Source organism: Thalassophryne amazonica, chromosome 2 (genome assembly GCF_902500255.1).
Source record: "Thalassophryne amazonica chromosome 2, fThaAma1.1, whole genome shotgun sequence".
Lineage (NCBI taxonomy): Eukaryota > Metazoa > Chordata > Actinopteri > Batrachoidiformes > Batrachoididae > Thalassophryne > Thalassophryne amazonica.
Genome location: NC_047104.1, coordinates 2,745,445 through 2,753,665, shown reverse-complemented (window position 1 = coordinate 2,753,665; position 8,221 = coordinate 2,745,445).

Here is an 8,221-nt window from a genome sequence, read left to right as displayed (position 1 = left end):
CATCCAGAGTAACGATCTGGTTAGACACCATGCTTCTAAGATTTGTGGGGCCAAGTACAATAACTTCAGTTTTATCTGAGTTTAAAAGCAGGAAATTAGAGGTCATCCATGTCTTTATGTCTGTAAGACAATCCTGCAGTTTAGCTAATTGGTGCGTATCCTCTGGCTTCATGGATAGATAAAGCTGGGTATCATCTGCGTAACAATGAAAATTGAAGCAATACCGTCTAATAATACTGCCCAAGGGAAGCATGTATAAAGTGAATAAAATTGGTCCTAGCACAGAACCTTGTGGAACTCCATAATTAACTTTAGTCTGTGAAGAAGATTCCCCATTTACATGAACAAACTGTAATCTATTAGACAAATATGATTCAAACCACCGCAGCGCAATGCCTTTAATACCTATGACATGCTCTAATCTCTGTAATAAAATTTTATGGTCAACAGTATCAAAAGCAGCACTGAGGTCCAACAGAACAAGCACAGAGATAAGTCCACTGTCCGAAGCCATAAGAAGATCATTTGTAACCTTCACTAATGCTGTTTCTGTACTATGATGAATTCTAAAACCTGACTGAAACTCTTCAAATAGATCATTCCTCTGCAGGTGATCAGTTAGCTGTTTTACAACTACCCTCTCAAGAATCTTTGAGAGAAAAGGAAGGTTGGAGATTGGCCTATAATTAGCTAAGATAGCTGGGTCAAGTGATGGCTTTTTAAGTAATGGTTTAATTACTGCCACCTTAAAGGCCTGTGGTACATAACCAACTAACAAAGATAGATTGATCATATTTAAGATTGAAGCATTAAATAATGGTAGGACTTCCTTGAGCAGCCTGGCAGGAATGGGGTCTAATAAGCATGTTGATGGTTTGGATGAAGTAACTAATGAAAATAACTCAGACAGAACAATCGGAGAGAATGAGTCTAACCAAATACCGGCATCACTGAAAGCAGCCAAAGATAACGATACATCTTTGGGATGGTTATGAGTAATTTTTTCTCTAATAGTCAAAATTTTGTTAGCAAAGAAAGTCATGAAGTCATTACTAGTTAAAGTTAATGGAATACTCAGCTCAATAGAGCTCTGACTCTTTGTCAGCCTGGCTACAGTGCTGAAAAGAAACCTGGGGTTGTTCTTATTTTCTTCAATTAGTGATGAGTAGAAAGATGTCCTAGCTTCACGAAGGGCTTTCTTATAGAGCAACAAACTCTTTTTCCAGGCTAAGTGAAGATCTTCTAAATTAGTGAGACGCCATTTCCTCTCCAACTTACGGGTTATCTGCTTTAAGCTACGAGTTTGTGAGTTATACCACGGAGTCAGACACTTCTGATTTAAAGCTCTCTTTTTCAGAGGAGCTACAGCATCCAAAGTTGTCTTCAATGAGGATGTAAAACTATTGACAAGATACTCTATCTCACTTACAGAGTTTAGGTAGCTACTCTGCACTGTGTTGGTATATGGCATTAGAGAACATAAAGAAGGAATCATATCCTTAAACCTAGTTACAGCGCTTTCTGAAAGACTTCTAGTGTAATGAAACTTATTCCCCACTGCTGGGTAGTCCATCAGAGTAAATGTAAATGTTATTAAGAAATGATCAGACAGAAGGGAGTTTTCAGGGAATACTGTTAAGTCTTCTATTTCCATACCATAAGTCAGAACAAGATCTAAGATATGATTAAAGTGGTGGGTGGACTCATTTACATTTTGAGCAAAGCCAATAGAGTCTAATAATAGATTAAATGCAGTGTTGAGGCTGTCATTCTCAGCATCTGTGTGGATGTTAAAATCGCCCACTATAATTATCTGAGCTAAGCACTAAGTCAGACAAAAGGTCTGAAAATTCACAGAGAAACTCACAGTAACGACCAGGTGGACGATAGATAATAACAAATAAAACTGGTTTTTGGGACTTCCAATTTGGATGGACAAGACTAAGAGACAAGCTTTCAAATGAATTAAAGCTCTGTCTAGGTTTTTGATTAATTAATAAGCTGGAATGGAAGATTGCTGCTAATCCTCCGCCCCGGCCCGTGCTACGAGCATTCTGACAGTTAGTGTGACTCGGGGGTGTTGACTCATTTAAACTAACATATTCATCCTGCTGTAACCAAGTTTCTGTTAGGCAGAATAAATCAATATGTTGATCAATTATTATATCATTTACCAACAGGGACTTAGAAGAAAGAGACCTAATGTTTAATAGACCACATTTAACTGTTTTAGTCTGTGGTGCAATTGAAGGTGCTATATTATTTTTTCTTTTTGAATTTTTATGCTTAAATAGATTTTTGCTAGTTATTGGTGGTCTGGGAGCAGGCACCGTCTCTACGGGGATGGGGTAATAGGGGGATGGCAGGGGGAGAGAAGCTGCAGAGAGGTGTATAAGACCACAGCTCTGCCTCCTGGTCCCAACGCTAGACAGTCACAGTTTGGAGGATCCCAAAAAATTGGCCAGATTTCTAGAAATGAGAGCTGCTCCCTCTAAAGTGGGATGGATGCCGTCTCTCCTAACAAGACCAGGTTTTCCCCAGAAGCTTTGCCAATTATCAATGAAGCCCATCTCATTTTTTGGACACCACTCAGACAGCCAGCAATTCAAGGAGAACATGCGGCTAAACATGTCACTCCCGGTCTGATTGGGGAGGGGCCCAGAGAAAACTACAGAGTCCGACATTGTTTTTGCAAAGTTACACACCGATTCAATGTTAATTTTAGTGACCTCCGATTGGCGTAACCGAGTGTCATTACTGCCGACGTGAATTGCAATCAAGTCTTCATACCATAAGTCAGAACAAGATCTAAAGTATGATTAAAGTGGTGGGTGGACTCATTTACATTTTGAGCAAAGCCAATAGAGTCTAACAATCAGAGGTGTCAAGTAACGAAGTACAAATACTTCGTTACTGTACTTAAGTACACTTTTTAGGTATCTATACTTTACTCCATTACTTATTTTTCTGCCTACTTCTGACCCTTACATTTTTAAAACAAAGAGCCTCGTTACTCTTGGCTTCAGTTTAATGTTTATATATATATTTCACATCATGTGCGTCTGTAATCAACTTTTCTGCAGCGCGGCTTTGCTTTGAACCGTGAACCAATTGAAGCAGTGGTTCGCAGATTGAAGCAATGCTTCGACCATTGCTTCGTTTATTCTTTCTTTCTTTCGCTTAATTTTCCCCCGCTAAAACCCTAAAGAGCATACTTCTGTGAGTATTATTTACCTTTTGTATGTTAAACCGACCTGTTATGGTCTTCTGAAACAGTTGATGGATGTATTTTATAACTTAAAAACGGGAGCGACGCTAACGTGTTAGCATGTCTATGGCATTTTCAATGTTAAAAGTTAGCATTAAGCAATTGCAGCTCTCATCACGTTCGGGTGCATTTGTTTTCAAATTGTAATATTTCTTAAATTTATTTTTGTTTATATATTAATAATCTAATGATTATTATATACAATTCTAGAGAAAGAGGCAAAAAGAACCTGAATAGAAACACAACAGAAAATATAAAAGCAACTAACAAAGAACATACATAAATAAATAAATGTTTCCTGTGAACACCTAGTGACTCTTCCACCTCCACTTCATCTCTGTCTTATTTAATGAGTTTGTTTCGGTCAAACCATATTTTCAGTTTGTTAATTTCTTCAGTGATTTTCTCCAGAACTTTCTGCCAAACTAGAAAACTGCTGCATCCTAGTAAGAGCAGAATACTACTGGAATGAATCTGAATTAGGAAAGTTGTGTTGTTTTTTTTCCTTCACTAAATGGATGCTGCACTCACTCCAGTTTATTGTCTGGAATAGTCCCAGATTGCATTTCAGAGCTTCTAGAATTGAAACATTTTCATGCAGGTGGTGTTGGGGGGTAATTTTGGGTCTTGGGCCACATGTAGAATGAATCAGTTTTTAAATTAAGCTTTCAATTCATATAGTGGCATCTACCTTCTTTTTTTTTTTTTTTTTTTTAAAGGTTACTTTATACTTTTATACTTTAAGTAGGTTTTGGAGCACATACTTTTTCACTTTTACTTGAGTAAAGAGGTCGAGTTGATACTTCAACTTTTACCAGAGTGTTTTTAAACTGCAGTATCTATACTTCTACTTAAGTAACAAATGTGTGTACTTTTGACACCACTGATCATAATAGATTAAATGCAGTGTTGAGGCTGTCATTCTCAGCATCTGTGTGGATGTTAAAATCGCCCACTATAATTATCTTATCTGAGCTAAGCACTAAGTCAGACAAAAGGTCTGAAAATTCACAGAGAAACTCACAGTAACGACCAGGTGGACGATAGATAATAACAAATAAAACTGTTTTTTGGGACTTCCAATTTGGATGGACAAGACTAAGAGACAAGCTTTCAAATGAATTAAAGCTCTGTCTAGGTTTTTGATTAATTAATAAGCTGGAATGGAAGATTGCTGCTAATCCTCCTCCTCGGCCCGTGCTACGAGCATTCTGACAGTTAGTGTGACTCGGGGGTGTTGACTCATTTAAACTAACATATTCATCCTGCTGTAACCAGGTTTCTGTAAGGCAGAATAAATCAATATGTTGATCAATTATTATATCATTTACCAACAGGGACTTAGAAGAGAGAGACCTAATGTTTAATAGACCACATTTAACTGTTTTAGTCTGTGGTGCAGTTGAAGGTGCTATATTATTTTTTCTTTTTGAATTTTTATGCTTAAATAGATTTTTGCTGGTTATTGGTAGTCTGGGAGCAGGCACCGTCTCTACGGGGATGGGGTAATGAGGGGATGGCAGGGGGAGAGAAGCTGCAGAGAGGTGTGTAAGACTACAACTCTGCTTCCTGGTCCCAACCCTGGATTGTCACGGTTTGGAGGATTTAAAAAAATTGGCCAGATTTCTAGAAATGAGAGCTGCTCCATCCAAAGTGGGATGGATGCCGTCTCTCCTAACAAGACCAGGTTTTCCCCAGAAGCTTTGCCAATTATCTATGAAGCCCACCTCATTTTTTGGACACCACTCAGACAGCCAGCAATTCAAGGAGAACATGCGGCTAAACATGTCACTCCCGGTCCGATTGGGGAGGGGCCCAGAGAAAACTACAGAGTCCGACATTGTTTTTGCAAATTAAACACCGATTCAATGTTAATTTTAGTGACCTCCATTTGGCGTAACCGGGTGTCATTACTGCCGACGTGAATTACAATCTTACCAAATTTACGCTTAGCCTTAGCCAGCAGTTTCAAATTTCCTTCAATGTCGCCTGCTCTGGCCCCCGGAAGACAGTTGACTATGGTTGCTGGTGTCGCTAACTTCACATTTCTCAAAACAGAGTCGCCAATAACCAGAGTTTGATCCTCAGCGGGTGTGTCGCCGAGTGGGGAAAAACGGTTAGAAATGTGAATGGGTTGGCGGTGTACACGGGGCTTCTGTTTAGGGCTATGCTTCCTCCTCACAGTCACCCAGTCAGCCTGCTTTCCCGGCTGCTCGGGATCTGCCAGAGGGAAACTAACGGCGGCTAAGCTACCTTGGTCCGCACGGACTACAGGGGCCTGGCTAGCTGTAGGATTTTCCAAGGTGCAGAGCCGAGTCTCCAATTCGCCCAGCCTGGCCTCCAAAGCTACGAATAAGCTACACTTATTACAAGTACCATTACTACTAAAGGAGGACGAGGAATAACTAAACATTTCACACCCAGAGCAGAAAAGTGCGGGAGAGACAGGAGAAGCCGCCATGCTAAACCGGCTAAGAGCTAGTAGCTGCACTAAGCTAGCGGATTCCTAAAAACACACAAAGTGAATAATGTGTAAATAATTTAGAGGTGATTCAGCAGAGGGAGTGCTTTAGTTAAGGCAAGTGAAGATTACACTGTGAAACAAATCGTAATCTAGATAACTAGATCAATTTAACTGCGCAGATTAAACAGCTAACAGATACAGAAAAACACCGCTGTGCTCCGGAACAGGAAGTGATACAATACCGCAGTGAGAGCCAACCACCATATGTCTTCTGACCCAGACTGTGTTTTGGCTGCTCCCTTGTTCGCACTCGGGGTCACCACAGCAAATCCAAGGTGGATCTGCATGTTGATTTGGAACAGGTTTTATGCTGGACACCCTTCCTGATGCAGCTCCACAGTACATGGAGGAATATGGCAGGGGTGGGATTTGAACCGGGAACCTTCCGCGCTGAAACCAAGTGCACTAACCACTTGGCGACCCATATTCCATTGAACATGTGTGCAAAATCATTGGCGGAGTTCTAGTACTAGTTCCAGTAGAGTTATTTGTACTGTTAACTTCAGTGTTCATGCAAACGTGCACTGAACAAAAGTTAATGTTAATCCCAGCAGTCATAGGGTCAAATGTGGGGTTCACCCTGGACAGGACGCCAGTCTGTCACAGGGTCACATACAGACTTTCCACACACATTCACACCTACGGACAATTGAAACTTTCCAGTCCATCTATCCTGCGTGTCTTTGGATGTGGGAGGAAGCCAAAGCACCCAGAGGGAACCCACACAAACACGGGGAGAACACGCAAACTCCACACAGAAAGAACACAGGCAGGAATCGATTCCATGACCTTCTTGCTATGAGGCAACAGTGCTAATCGCTAAGTCACTGTGCAGCTCTTTCATCTTGCAACAAATGAAAAAATTATTTCCATTGCACAAATAGAAAACATTCATTATTTGTTTTATATGACATCTCATTAGATCTGCATCATTCAATATTCTTTCTTCTCAGTGCAGAAAGTGGAGGCCAGCGGGACCCAGCAGTTCACTCTGCCCTGCAGCCGACTTCCACTGACACACCACTTGCATTTTGCTGTTGTGTCATTATGTTTCCCCGCCCCTACCTCCTGTCGCTTGGCAACCTGAGCTGCACATGCCATGTTCAGCTTGTGTGTATAACCCCTAATTTAGTAGTGTTAATTTAGTATTTTTCAGTACTTCAGTGGTTTAGTTATAAATATTACTTCTTGTACATATGGAGTCTAAAAATGTCCTTTTGTCTTTTTGCTAATTTTCCAGCTGTTTTATCTTGAAAAAAAGTTGTGCAGTGACTCATGGGGTTGTTTGGGCCATGAAGGATCCACCTGATGTATCCTTCATTTACAGGAGGAAGAAGACCTCAAACGTTGGCCACTTCATAAATGGAACAGTCAACGATTACTGACGTAGAATCATGCAGCCGCTGACTTTTGACACGGCCATATGTTGGAGTGCTTGGTACTATACAGAGCAGGTGGCTCGGGGGTTGGGAACAGGTCTACCAGTATAGATGGGGTTGGATTCCGGGTGTGTACTCCAGGATGTGTCCTTGTGGAAGACACTTCCTCTAGATTGTTCCAATCCACCCAGCTGTACATGGGTACCAGCCTTGGCTGGAGCCTGTACCGGACATCCTTCTTGGTACTTTAGAAGTCCAACAGGACACAAACAGCCTTCATCAGCAACTTGATTTGGAAAACATCAGTAGACTGCAACTGAAAGATAACTGCAGTGTTGACATAGTAATCACAAATATGAGCACCATTGAGATGCACTAAGGACTGAAGCAAGAACCAGAGTGGATGCTGAAGATTTCATCCAAACTGGTATAAAATGTGCCATCACATGATGAGTTTGTTTTTGTTAATAATAAACATTTTCATTCCATCAATGTTCAAATCGTGTGGTGCACAAACGCGCATCAGGCTGGAGGCCTGGTGAGCATTGGGGGGGCCGCTTGGTAGTTAAGTAATTTATCCGTGTAATTGTTCCGAACGGAAACCAGCATGGACACATTTGGGCATGTGCACATTCAAATGTTTTTTAATATGTTTCTTTTTCTTGACGGTGGAACTACAGATGATCCTCTTAACGAGCCCCTGACTATGTTCAGTATTTGTCAGTAAAAGCGTGTGTCATGTTAATATCACACGCTGTCAGCCGCCGTGCACCAAATATCTTTTTATTTCAGTGTGTGTGTGCTCAGCTCAGTTCAACATTTACACACACAAACGTACTTATTTAATTTCCATTTTACATGACAGTGAGCTGACAGAACGGCAACTGAACCACAGCTTTCATTGTTTTTGCACATTGTCTCTGAAAGTTCTTTCATTTGACTTTGTGTCAAATGAGTGGCTGCACAAGGAGAAGCAGATGAGGAGCATCACTTCAGATGAGGTGGCAGAACTTCAGCTGTGACATTTTGGCTGTGACGTGTGTCACAGCA